The sequence below is a fragment of the Danaus plexippus genome, chromosome 4, assembly GCF_018135715.1.
Source record: "Danaus plexippus chromosome 4, MEX_DaPlex, whole genome shotgun sequence".
Classification (NCBI taxonomy): Eukaryota; Metazoa; Arthropoda; class Insecta; order Lepidoptera; family Nymphalidae; genus Danaus; species Danaus plexippus.
Genome location: NC_083538.1, coordinates 6,154,481 through 6,169,669, shown reverse-complemented (window position 1 = coordinate 6,169,669; position 15,189 = coordinate 6,154,481). Strand labels below are relative to the sequence as shown.

General features: G+C 26.9%; 2 long non-coding RNA genes across 2 annotated transcripts; both read left to right on the top strand.

Moving 5' to 3' along the window:
* The first annotated feature begins 10,799 nt into the window (after nucleotides 1-10,799).
* Nucleotides 10,800-11,900, top strand: LOC116768796 (uncharacterized). The gene is made up of 5 exons (XR_004353404.2): nucleotides 10,800-10,908; nucleotides 10,984-11,025; nucleotides 11,202-11,296; nucleotides 11,556-11,624; nucleotides 11,708-11,900. It is a non-coding gene; the product is annotated as an uncharacterized LOC116768796 (long non-coding RNA).
* A 1,628-nt stretch (nucleotides 11,901-13,528) lies between these two features.
* LOC133320014 (uncharacterized) lies at nucleotides 13,529-14,420 on the top strand. Its single transcript, XR_009753486.1, has 3 exons — nucleotides 13,529-13,666; nucleotides 13,744-13,785; nucleotides 14,002-14,420. It is a non-coding gene; the product is annotated as an uncharacterized LOC133320014 (long non-coding RNA).
* The last annotated feature ends 769 nt before the right edge of the window (nucleotides 14,421-15,189 follow it).

Below are 15,189 nucleotides of genomic sequence, written 5' to 3'. Positions count from 1 at the left end.
TTAATTATCCGCAATTGGCTTACAAGAATTTGAAACCAACTTCTACTGTTATTGTGCCAAATAGCTTAGAGAGATGTAATATATTTTTTCTATAACTTCATGATATTATTATTATTTTTTATTATTATTTATAATTGTCATAAATTATTCATAATACATTAAAAAAAATTCTAATTTATTTATAGACCAAATAGCAGATCTAATAATAGCTTTATTGGGAAATGGTAAGACTACCTTCATGAAATATGATGCACTCTATAATAATATTATTCTCTGTATAATTTCAGTCAATACTGCGAACGCGGCGAATTCTAAAAGTTCAGCAAGGCCAACGTCACAACAAGTATTGACCACAAGGATTTAATAATACTGTAAAGAACGTAACGCCTTCAAAAATATATTTAAATTAAGGTATTGGCGGTATTTTTTTTTTTCAATTCTAAAGAAATTATTTTTTTAAGTTACAAAAGGACTAAGTTCTTCAAAATGAAGCACACCAATAACAAGTACTGTACTAACATATCGTATTTCTGAAATAAAATAGTAACTTAAATTCCCGTTTTCAGAATAAAATAAATATACATATTAAACAAATTAATTTTTGTATTTTTTATATTCACAACAAAAGTGTGAGAAAAAAACGTTGCACTGTAATATATAATAACACTGAAAATTTACTTATGAAATTTCAAAAAAGATATTGAAATTAACAATTAACATTTTAATTTACAAAAAACATTGTTGAAATATATTCTTGCCAATTGTCACGTATAGTAACTAGACGAAGTACCATTAAAATAGACAAACTATTTGTGAATACGAAATTTTGGTTTTTAAAAGCATCTATAGTTCCAAGGCCCTTTATAAAATCACTGATCAACAAAATTTTAATTTATTTTTTGTTACATGATAATTTATATCAAATTTTGAATATACTAGGGCCAACAAAAAATATTATATCAATGAAAAAAAATGTAAAAATCAGGTTTTCTTGTGACATCAAAACATATTTTTGTAAAAAATAAAAAAAAAAACAGCAATAATTACAGAAATATTTCCTAATATCTAATAGATACTTGTTTTTTTTTTTAATATTTGGATTATGGTAGATCCCTTTTAAGTCTCCAACAATAGTCTGCGAGCATTCCTGGACTCCATTTCTCTTGATAACGCTTCTCCATCAAGGAAATGTCCTGATGGAACCTATCACCTTGTTCGTGACTCACAGCACGCACATTTGCCAGAATAAAATTCAGATGAGAATCAAGCATGTATTTTCAAGGACATATAACAGCCCAAAGCTTTAAATGATATCATAAGTTCATTTATTAGTTCTTTGTTATCTTCCGCTTTATGGTTACTTAGAAAATTTTGAAAAACATTCACAAAACATTTCTTCATTCTCATTTTTACATGATCCTTTGGTTCCGGCCAAACTGGTATAGCAAATGGCAAATGTCTAAGTTCTTGTTTAGCCCAACCTTAAAGTAGCCTCACACACGTTACACAACATTTATGTTGAATCCAGGGTTTGTCTTGATTCCTCACAGGAAAACCAAAATAGACTGTCATTTAGGAATGGGAAATTTCGACGCCGAGATGAAAAATTTTATTCTCCACACACATACAACAACCCGGACAATTTTTGTTCTATAACTCAACACTTTCGTAGCATATCTAAGTTCTAACTAACGTAAATAAAATGTAATTTAGCAAACACAATAGTTACACAGTCAACTAAATGCAGTTATGTAAACAAAGAAACATACATGAGATCAGAAATAAATATGTAGCTCTCACAAGAAAACTGGATGTGATAGAAACAAAACTGATATTTTTAATGAGGGTACACCAACATAAATAAAATGCATAACAAAGTACATGTGACAAAAACAGTGTTTACCAGATGATTAATGTTTTCCATATTGTACTAAACCTTCGAGTATTATATGAATAAAAAAATAAAATATAAACTCAATAAAACCTACATCATAATATACATTAAATCAATAAAGCTTGAAACAAAAAAACGTTTTAGTTGGTTTTCTAAAAAGAAAAAAAAAGATTTTACGAAATAAAATAAGAGTAACAAAAAGTTAAAAACAGTCTTAAATATAATTTGTATTGTTGAAGATATTTAGATAAAATTAACAAAACATTATCAAAAGCCTTCTGTAGTCATTTTTTAGGGTTGAATTTTATACAAAAAAGGTCAAGCATGACACAAAAATAATATTCTTTCTTTCATCTGTCAAACAATAGACTTAAATAATGTCATACTAATTGTTGCTGTTTTAATTATATTTCAGAGTTATTAGTTTTGAACAAAATAATAATTCATTTGTATTTGTTTTAGCATTTCATTACTCAGATTTTAACAAAAAGGATTAAAATCTTTTAAGACGCTTTCCTTGCTTTTTAAATTAAATACAACATAGGCAATATTGGTAAATCATACGCATATTCGCCTTCGTTTGCTGGGTAAATGCTACTGAGAGAATTGAACGTACCCTTCAATTTAGTTACCTACAACCCTAGTATCCTTAAATACATTCACACTAGTAAGTCCAAACTCCCACAATATAACCAGAGCCTATCTATATATTCATTTGACCAATGCCTATGACACGAAAATAATAGCAGGAAGATGAGTACATCTGAACTTATAGCTTTGATAGAAAAAATGGACTGTAAAGAAATGGGTGCCTTTTAATTTAAATTATTAATAATAAGTTACACAAGGTCACAGATTTTGAAGAGTTTATCTTAATATGTAGACATGGTCTTTTGTTTCAGAGTGTTTTATAAAAGTTTCTGAAAAAATTAAAACGAAAGTAGCCTTTTATCAGAATATTAAATTTTTATGAATTTACTTATGACAAATTAAATACGTAAATAAGACTTGCAAGGTTCGTATCATTATACAGCAATAACTGTTATTTCACTTTAATTATTAAAAACGTGGATCACGATTTTCAATAACAATTTAACAATTCATATAAAAACAGAAATTCAAAAGATTCATTTTAAATTTAATAGGACTTTAAAATGGAAAAAACTTTATTTATCATTTGCATTTTGTCGTGTTATTGCTTGATAGTAGAGGGCACGTGTAAGTATTTTATATCTTTTGATCCACGTGTTTATTCTATTATATATCCATGAATGGAAATACGATTTTGTGCCTATAATTTCAGTTAATTTCTTCCACTCCCATTTCCCCGATGTGTTTGATGTAACAGACTTGATCGACCCTCCGATAGACGGCGACAGTGATTTTTTATCTTCAATAGATGGTACTAATTCCATAAAATTATTAAATGACTTTATTTTAACATTAATTATTTAATGAATATAATTTTCAGAAAGTCCAATCAGCGAGTCCGTTGCCAGTGTTAGCACAAATCCATTGGTTATACAAAGTGTACAAGCTTAATGATGTGTAATTTTTAAATAAACCAGTATCTAATACTATTAAATATATTTCATTTATAACCTTTCATTGAAAATAAAATGTTTTAAAACGAAACCCTTAATGTATTAAGCGTGTTCTATATAATTTACAGTTAAAAATACAATAAACTGCAGTAGGTATGATAATATATATATTTATTTATTCCACCCTGTATAAATAAATATATATACATAAATATATTTTATACTTTGGTATGACTTCACAATTATTAAATATAACACATACTTTTGCGGTCAGGAGTTTTAAGTTTCAAGTTAAGAGGCAATTTTCCTGATGTCACAACCACGAAGATAACTATTTTTTCGTTATCTTTTAACATTTTTTTTTATTGCTAACGTTCGAACCTTGCAGTAGTTAAATGGATATTCTATTTCTATTTCAATAAGTCACTGAAGCCGATGCTAAGTAATTAATTAATCATATTATCTCTTTTGTTTTGAGAAACATTCAATTATTTGAATATTTTTATGTGATTGATAAACAGACAAGCCGTGGTGCAGTAAAATACTATTTATTAAATTTGGTTACATTCGGTTGTACTCTCTATATAGTTTTTAAATAAATAATTAAAAAAAAAATGTCATATCAAGTATATAAGATAAGGATATTAAAGATAAAAAAGCAAGACATTTATCTATATAAAGTATATGTTATCTAATAACTTAAATATTATATCTTCCTCGGTAAAATGTCAATCAAAATTATAAAAATTCAAATGTCTATAACTCTTTAAAGATTGCATTATTTTCAGGGTTAGCCTTTCCTTGATCTTAACAAATATTATTACAAAAAATATAATAGTAGTATATAAGTATAATAGTCATTGAAAATGTAGGGTTTGAACAACATCCTAGCCCTATTGTAGTTATAGTTTCAATATTTCCATAAATAACTTTTACGTGAATAATCAGGAAATAAAAAAGATATAATAAAATATTTATTCTAAACTAAGTTGGGTAAATTGGGGAGTAATGGATACTTTTTTATAAATTTTATATAATATGTTGAATTGTGTAATGTTATTTAACCGAATAATTGATGTTTTTTATATTAAGGTATTTCGCACGATTTTTTAATATCTTTTTGTAGCAGACATGGCGGACGTTTTTGTGTACTGCCTATATTTAAATTCGACTAGCCCCTATCTCCTCAAATAAAATAATGTCATTAGTAGTTATGATTTTACTGTTTACGTTACAAAATAAAATTGTTGACATTACCGATTACTTTTTAGTACGCATAGGACATTGGCTTCCATTACAAAATGATTGAAAAAAAATACATCATACATATATTTTTTCTAGTATTACTAGTTTCTGGTAAGTGTAAAATTAAATAACAAATTATATTTCGCTTTAGTGTTCGTCGAATTTTATTATTTGCAAATAGATTTCTAATTAAAGAAAAGCTTTATATATAAAATTCTCTAGACATTAGAACTAAAATGTTATAATCATGCAATTATTTTTCCTCAGGTACTTTTGCTACGGATTCGGCTACCAACGGTATTTATTAACAATCAGATATTTTCAGAAACAGATTAAATAGCATTTATAATATGTTTAGTTTTCCGTTTAAATACTTAGTAATTTGTACCAAAACATAACCTGATTTAGTATTTTAGTAAAAAGAGAAATAATTGTAGTTTAAATTATAAAATGGAATAAAATAAAACATAACATTATAAGGTAATAATTTGATGACTGCAGTTAACTCGGCGAACAAAGCTAAGGCTGTTAATTCCAATCATGAAACCATTGTCGTGGAAAACAAAATTACTCCACAGTGCAACGGACTCTTTGTACGTATATTACGTTTGTATAAATTAATTATAATATATATTATGATTGCATAACTAAGCTTGTAATGATTTAGATAAATAAAATAAAAACATATATATTTATAAACCATTCAAAGATATAATGACATTTTCTATATAAGTAGTTTTTGATGTGAGTAAATTAGAAAATTTTCACGATTCAATCGTGATTAACAGTGACGTAATAATGATAAATCCAATTTTATAAATACTGTTCATAAAAATACATAACAGGATTTATGAATATTCTATCAAAATATTTCTCCAATGTTATGTACCTGAGCATATAATGTAGATATATAATATTGCAGGATATAGCGGCCAGGTTTTTCACCGCTGTAAGTATTTCGAAACTTTTAATGAGACCAACTTGTTTAATTGGTTATTTTGTAAAACTGACTGAATATTATTTAATTCTTAATAACAAATTATTTTGAATTGGTGTTTCTTTACAGGGCCTGCGCCAATGTGCTTAAGTGATTTCATTAGCAGACTAAAATAATTTTGGCTTGTTATTGAAAAAAAGTGATTTAAATATATTTATTGAGAAAAAAAATAATTATTTTGTAATATTCCTTCCTTTTCCTCTTAACTTAATATTAAAATGCAAATATTTAACGCACATTAAAATGTAAAAAATAGTTTGTTAAGACACAATGATTCGTAAAAAAATAAGTTAAAGAAAATATCAAAGCTATCGAAATTTCGTAGTTTGGTAAATTTATTACGATATAAATTATAAAATATCATTTAAAAAATACCGATAATTAAATCCACAGACATGACAACTTTTGTAAATAAAATTTCTGTGACTAATAGTATATTTATGTGTAAAGTACCTTTAAGTAATTTAACAGCTGTAAGTAAATATAGAAATAAAAAAACGCTAAATCAATATATTTTTTGTTGTGGCATCATGACATTATTAGTAACAAGATATCTTTATCTTAGGATCCTTTAATTGAAATGCTTTATGTGATACAAAAAAGACAGTTTAACCTTATAAAGGTTACCTTTTTTGTATGTTATGACTCACTAATTAAGGGAAAATCTAAAAGTGGTCATATTTTCATTAGATGCAATTCGTAATACACATATTTAATTAAATAGTAAAATACTATTTTTTTCATAGTAATAGAATATCTATTTTTTTTTTTAATATTTGGCCTAAATTAGATTTCAAAAATTGATATAAGATTTCAAAGTACATTTTATTCTCCTGAATAATTTAAGAATTTACAAGTCTTGGAATTCTTTGACACGTTATGTCCGACGAATTTTATTTTAAAATTTGAACATTTATAGCAAAACTAGAAAAACCCTTATTCAAACAAATTGTTCACTTAAAATGAGAAAAATGAATAGTGACTAAAATATATCCACGGTAAGCAACTTAACATAAAATTTCAAAATATCTGTGTCATTTGGAAATGTATAAAAATATTTATTTGATGGAAGGTAGCGGATGCTAATCTCGACGATTGTTTTTATTTTCGATGACTTTCTCTGACAAAATGTGTATGAAAAATACATTTATATCTAAGTCTATATAAGAACTATTATCAACCTCATCATTATAATTAGTCTAAGCTCATCATAGTGAATTTCTGAACCGAATCCGGCATGTTTAAGAATTAAATCCAACAGATATTTATACAAACAATCCCTAATGAAGCAATGTTGGATTAACTGCTATTGCCTCTTAATATTTTATTAAAATCCAAAGTTATATAGTTAAATTTTTACTTTAAGTTTATTTCATTACAATATGTTGAACTGTATGTTAGTAACACAATTATTTTAACCAGCTTCGAATTTACATGTATATATCTGATCATTACATATGTTTAAAATTAAAAATATATTTGTTGGTTGATATGGTAAAACGATTAAACTCAATCCCTACAAGACGAAATTCAATCATACATTTATCACAGGTCCAGCTATAATAAAATAACATTAAAATATGCTTTAAAATAAAATTAAACGTGGTCACGAAGTTGTTTAACACGTTATTTTGATAAAATGGGGAGAATCGGCTAAAATATACGTTAAAAGAGAAATATACTTTCTGTGTTAGCACTAGATGTGTGTTTGTAATTTCGCAACTAATATGTTATTAATACTGATTATAAAAAATATTATTTCAAAAATGCTCAATTATTTTTTCTATTCTCTTTATACCCTACCCTCCTCCGAAACTGCTTGAATAAGGATTATTAAAAGTGCAGTACAACGGATCTTATTTTTAGTGCATACAGGTGACTGGCTTATTATCTAAGATCAAAATGTTTAAAACAGCCATTTTATTACAACTCGTTTTTGTCATTCTTATTGTAACAGGTAGTATATTTTTCCTACTTATTCATTACAACATATTGTTTCTTAATTACAATAACATAAGAAGCTTTTTTTCAGAAGTTCTAGCTTATGGAACAATAACGAACGGTAAGTTATTATTTTTTTTTTTTTTCTAATATTGGACTTCTGAAATTATTTTTTTTACGGTGACATTAAATTTTATATGTACTTTTAAGTTTTCCCACAAATTATTTATCTTAAAACGATTAGACATTTTTAAGCAACCATCACTTTACAAGCAGTAAAACCATAATAATTGTAAAGTGACTTCAACAATCCAAACCCTCCAAAGAGGGCTTCCATAGAATCAATGACTTTAATTTGAAATTACTATTTTATTTGAGAAGTACTACTACTAACTACTACCTACGACAAGTATGACCGTGGTCTTTGGTAGATAAAATATGTACACTTTATGATATGGAAGAAAGACAATTTTTAAAACATTTTGAACTCTTTTCAGTGGAACCAAGTAACAAAGCAGCAGCTGCCAATAATAACCGTAATACGGTTGTTATTGAAAACGAAACTACTCCAACGTGCAATGGTATTTTGGTGCGTATTTTGTAATTGTGTAATTTGCAGAAAAAACTATAACTTAATTTGAAAAAAAAAAAAATTGTTGTAAATATAAATCTCTTACAGGATTACGCAGCCCGTTTCTTTACAGCTGTAAGTACTTTTTTATTCTTTAAATTAGACATTTATTTTAATATTGAACAATTTAAATTATTTTAGCACACAATAATTGTTAGTTTTTTATTATTATATAATGACAATTATTTTATTTTTAAGGGCTTACACCGATGTGCGTAGAGGTGCTGTCATTAATGGTGAATACCTCGAAGTTTGAATAATTCAAGTGATTGAAAAATAAATGTACAAAAAAAACTACATAGATCTTTCATTTTTATCCTTAAATCGTCCCTGAGTATTTAACCCATTAAAAAAATTTTAAATTATTATATATTAATAACTAGAGTACTAGAAATTTAATTTGCAATAACAATTTTAATAAATGTATCTAATAACTTTACATACAATAAACACCAAAACGAAAAAATGTTTCAAATAATGTACACATTATGAATACGTTTTATGAATCAGCAGTAAAAGGAAAAAAATAAGTAAAGAGTAAATTATGCTTTTGCAATATTGCATTGTCAATATAAGTTGATGGAAATAATATACAAAACCCAATATAATAAATAAAGACAATAGTTCTCACGACTTATTGAACATATTTTTAAATTAAGATCAAGATTATCACGATTGTTTCATTCAAAAACTTGATTAAGTACCTACATCATGAATGTAATTTAAAAACTGGTTTGATCCAAAACAGATCGATCACTGGATAAAATAAAATTGTAACATTATTAATTGCGGTGTATTAAATAACAGTATGGTTTCCGGCATATTGGAAAGGTAATTTTATTTTATCTGAATACGTTTCTTAAAATATATCTAAACAAATTGGCCTAAACCAATTTTACAGACATTTTTATTCTCAGATTAATCGGATACTTTACTTTCGGCTTTTTCTGGTAGATGTAATTTTAAAAACCCTTGTAAATTTTTTAAAATAATACTTTTATTACAACTTTGTGGTACTGTTAAGGCATGTAAAAACTCCTTGAATCACAAATTCCACTGGCATAAAGAAGCTAATCATCATCATCAGCGGATGGGATCACTCCCTGATGGCCATCGATCTTTCCAAAAGGCCTTAACGCTTAGTCTTGTGCATTCTTACTTCACTGAGGAGCCTCTTTAAACATTGTCAGTCAATCTAGTTGATAATTTATCTAGCCATCAGCACGACCTCTGGAGTTTTCCTATTTCCAGGGCTATGTAGGTTATATTTTTTGTTTTACTTCCAGTATAGCTATTAAAAGTGACCTGTGAGTGACTTTGTATTTTTAAAACCGGCCCATCCCTATCGTTCACCTCTCTGATCCTTATTCCTTATGAGATCACTGACAAAGTTATTTCTCGGACATTTTGTTACGATGCTGTCAAAAGTTACAAAAGAAAAGGGCTTGACATGGCCATTAACCATGACCTTAGTTTGATCTATATTTATTTGCAAACCCACTATTTTAAAATCTCTAAAGAGTTAGAAAACAAACAAAAAAAAATTGAAAGGCTTGCAGGGCTATCGGTGTCACGATCGTTAAAAGGCTTTTTTGTAGTCCTTGAATACTAGGCAGAGAGGTTTATTATACTGTTCAGACGATTTAAATTTAACGCTTATTACATGAATGAGCAAACCGCATAACACAAGTAGTGGATATTATTCTTTTTTTCTCATTTTTATAATTTTAGCAACAAAATTTCTTTTTGTTACATTATTAGTATAAATTATGATTTTTATAATATTTACCTGAGTAACAAAGTTAACGTCGTATTTATTAAAATATGTATGCAGAGATTACCACATTATAAATACTCTATAACTGGCATCAATAGCTCAAGTCACAGAAGATCGGCGTGAAGTAGTCTTGAAATGGCTGCGTTTCATCCGATGAGTGAGAGAGCTGGTTGGTACTTCCTTTTTTTCTTTCTTTTTTTTTCTTCCTCCCGGGATGTTTATGTGCCTTCTATCTTGCATCAGCTGAAGTCTGTTTTGTGGGGTTGAGCGTGTTTCATTATCAGGGGGTTCAAGGAGAAGCTGCAACTGCGGGTCGGGTCGGGGTTTCTTCCGTACCATCAGATGATTATTGGATCATCAGCATCCTTCTATTTTTTAAATCACCTCAAAGGTGGCAACTCATCCGCAACACCATGTTTCAGATGTCCACGGGCGTCGGTAGATATCTCCCATCAAGGATGCCGTCTGCTCGTTTGCCCACTTTACCATAAAAAAAAGGAAGTCTGAGAAATCCTTACAGAAAGTTAGTCTACATCTTTATTTATCTCGTTTTCTTTTTTTTAATAGTGACAGGGTATTTATGTATATTTATATATGGTATATATTCAAGTAAACATTCATATAAATAAATTATACTAGAAAATGTAAATAATCAATAAAATGTTTAATTTCTTTTTTTTTTTGTTATAACTTATAAAAACGTTTGTAATAAAATTCGCGTTAGGTAAAATTTCGTGACATATAAATGGGCTGTTAAAAAATTTGTATAAAAACCACGTTTCAGTTGAAATTCACTAAAAAAAAACTTTAAAATGTTAGCAAAATCATTTTTTATGTGCCTTTTTATATTAGGCGCAATCTTGACACAGAGATATCCAGGTGAAATTTATTTATATATTATTGAACAATTTAATTTAGATATTACAACTAATAAGAAATACATAAATGTTACAGGTGTTCACTCTACATTCTTTGGATTTAATCCCTTTTTTGATGGTAAGCTGCATTGAACGTAATAAAAAAATATTTAGTTATTTTGAACGCATGTATATAATCGTGTAGTTTCTTTAAAGATATATTATTAATTCTTCTTATCTTAACTGATTATATATCAGAGTTATTTTCTATGATGTAAAACTTTGGGCTTATTAAAAAAATATACTTATTTTTAGTGTACGCCAGGGCCGGCCTGAATGGATATCATCGTGGTTTTAATTATATTACTCCAGGTTACCTTTGCGGTAATTTTCCACTTACCAGGCTATTTGTAAGTTATTTATTTATTACAAATATCTATGTCAATCTTATACTATAATCGAGATTCAAGGATTATTGTACAGCTGAAACATTTATATACACATATATAAGTAACCAGAATATTGTTTTCATTTCAAATTAACATATACACTATATTGTTATTTTGGTTATTTTTATTTATATATATAAATTACGTTTATAAAATCTTAGAAATCGAGTAATTAGTTTAACAATATGAACATAAATTATTTGTCTTTTTATTTTTTCAGTGTAAATAAATAGCATTTACACATCAACGTATGTATTCATCAAACTCGAGGAACCTTTCTTATAAAAAGGTATTTATTTGTTACGTGAATATTCTTTTCGTTTTTGGGCGTCGTGTTATATACGATATCCTAAAGAAAACTTTTGATTATAGATAACAATGATGAGCAAGACATTTGGACTACTTCACCCGGTATTGAAAAATCGCAAAATTGACCTCATAGTTTTCCAGCACAAATAAAAACTATATCCATTTTCTCTAGGGGTTTCTATCCTAGTATAAACTAAATGTTCAAACCTGATTTCAAAAAAAATACTGTTTTTCTCAGACTTAATAAAGATTAAAGAAGTAATGAAGTTTTTATTTAAACAGTCGTTATATATTAAGTAATCCTTTAAGTTTATGAATTTCAACTTCAAATATAAGACAACACACCCAGTACACAATTTTTCGTTTATTATCATCTAAAAAAAATATTTTAAAAACTTTATAGGGCCCACACCGATATACATAAATTGCTGCTATGTTTATATCTCGCAACTTAAGACATTGAAGCAATTTAAAAATTATGAATAAATCTAAATGCTGATTCTTAAATTATTCTAGACAATACGAAATGGAACATCTATTTAAATTGTGTCAAAAGTCGGAAAGTTCTTTATTGGAATCTATGCAACATATTTCATATATCAAACTACGGAATCGAAAACCAAAAACTTAAAGAAACATAATTGATTTAAAACTGTTACAAACATATAAACTCCCCAACGTTTCTACCAAAATGTTACACCAAAATACATTATTTTTTCTTATTTTTTTGTAATTTTTGAATAATTTACCTACTATCCTAGCCCTAATATAATGTGCCAAGACATTAAAAACTAGAAAACTATATATCTTTTAATCGATATATCTAGTTGACTGTCAGTATCGTTTGCTCAACTTGAATATGCTAATCATAAACTAATTAACATGTTTGTTTTAGAAACGTGAGCACAATCAAATTAATACAACAACATTCAAGACATTAATCACAACAACAGGTCCGAGAACACAAAATGTTATTGATAAACTAAAATTAATTGTTTAATTATATGAAATTACAGATTATTTTTTAGTATTTTGAATAGTTCGAAATATTGTGATTCATTTCTTCTTACTCATCACCTACAATGGATAAAGAAAGGTAAGATGTCTACAACCGTTGATTGAAACATTTATATTCAAACCATTTAAGCATGAAAATATTGGAACAGCTTTGATATTATTTCTCTCTTTCTATTCTTAAAAAACTTTGACAACAATGAATGTTTTATCCTTTTTAAATAATGGTTTTATTGAAACGCTCCCAAAGAATATATTTTTGTTTATTAATATGTCCGATTGTTTTATTTTATTGAATTCTTCCATGGAGATCTTTTACCTTACAATACACAACATTAAAACAAAATGATACCTTCACCAGATGAATACTTTATTATGTCCTTTGCAAAGAAAAGTTTTTCCTTTTTATTATGATTCTTCTGACAAACACTTGATGTTAGCGTATAAATTTTTCATTTCTTTCTAATTTTTTATTATATTTTGTGAGCTAAAGAATAAATCGTGACATCGTAAAAAAAATCATTATCAATAAGCGAAATAATAATTAAGCGGAAATCATCCTATATAATTTTTCTTACGCTTTTGTCTTTCTGTAATTCCACGTTATTTTTTTTTTTGTTTGTGTGGCTACTTATGTAAGTATGTTTACATAAATATATTATGCGTATAAGTGTGCTGCACACATAAGATTTTTGAACTTTATAACAATTCGTTCCAACATTCTATTTACTCTTATCTGTAAGAATATAAATTAAAATAATAATAAACAGAAAAATAATAGCTGATCGTGACAATGTTTTTATTAAGTTTAATCAAGATTTCTATATCGTGATATTTTTCGTGACCTTTATTTTCATAAAATTGTCAACATCGACTGTCATAAAATTAGTATAAAGAACACGTTAACATTATAAGTCGTTTAATACAACGCAATTTTTAAAATGTTAACAAATAAGTTTTTTATAATCCTCTTTATGTTAGTCACGATCATGACACAGAGGTATCAAGGTAAACTTTGTTTGATATTACTCAATTTAATTTGGGTATAATTGATATTAAATTACTCTATAAAATATTGTTTACAGGCATACAAGCTACATTCACTGGAAACGATCCATTTACTAATGGTAAGATCTTTAGAAACAATAATTTGTAACATTGATATACACTGTTTTTTGAAGTTGCATTTCTTCAAAAATTCAATAAAAGCAACTCATGTACGTACTACGTACATTAACTATCTAATTACTAATCTAACTTAATAATGAGTATGTTTTTGAAATCATTTAAGACTGACATCAAATAACACGAAAACAAATAAAAATATATCATTTTGATTCCAGTGAAGTCTGATAATGAAGCAGATGCAATAAATCGTAATGCGAATGATATTAGGTTGCGTAATGGAGGACAAAGTGGAGGTTACGTGAACGGTTATTAATAATTTCAAAAAAGTTTATATGAATCACATACTGATAAATAATTAAAACTTAACTATTTTACTATACCGAGGGCATGCTTCACAATATATTAGGAAATTAGCATTTCTTTATATACCTAAATATCTATTTACTTTATCACAATGGTTTAAAAATCACATTTGAGAAGTAGAAATAATATAACAAAATGTAATTATCGCTGTACATCAATAAATAATATTTTACTGTGATGTATCATCACCACAAATAAGGAAACAAGTATGAAAACTGATCAAAGCATCCCTTTTATTAGTAATTATAAAAATATATTATGCATTCGAATATTTCTGAGTTTTCTATTCCCTACTTACCTTATTTAAAGTTAAAAAGCTGATTAGGACTTAATAGAGTACTGCACTGTATTTAATTATAGTACTGTATATTTCTTGCTTTTACTTAAAAAGCTCTGTTCAGAAGAGATAAAAATGGTATACCATCTCACTATTAAATAGACAATTATAAAGGTCACACTGTCTATTTTTATTTTTTTTTTATTTGGTCTGGATATAAATTAATAAATAATAATTTGATGTCTCATGGCCCGATTTCATTTAATCCAATTAATCAGAACTGTTCTTATATTCATCGCATATAAAGTTCAATGCTTCTTATTTTATAAATGGTATATTTTTAACACAAATTTGCAAATTCAGTTTTATGATAGGTAGCTCTAGATTTATTTATCAACATTTAAAATCTAAATGAAAACAAGAGACAAGCGGCAAACAAGCTAATTTAAACCGGGCTTTATATATTTACGAATAATTCAAATTGACTGTGATGGAACTTGATGAATTTTTTCTGAACAGTTAAATTATGTTTTAGATTTTTGCTTCCCTGTTAACTTATCTTGAACAATATAACAGAAATATATTAAAATAAACAGCTATTATTTTAAAATTATAATGATCACCGGGACACGTTGAAGTTTGAAAATTTTCTCTACTGTTGTAAATACGATAGACATAGATATATACATTGATGTGACTGTTTTTATAACCTACAAAAAAAATTAAAGACTTAAAAAAAAAATTTATTCTTTCTTAGTATTTC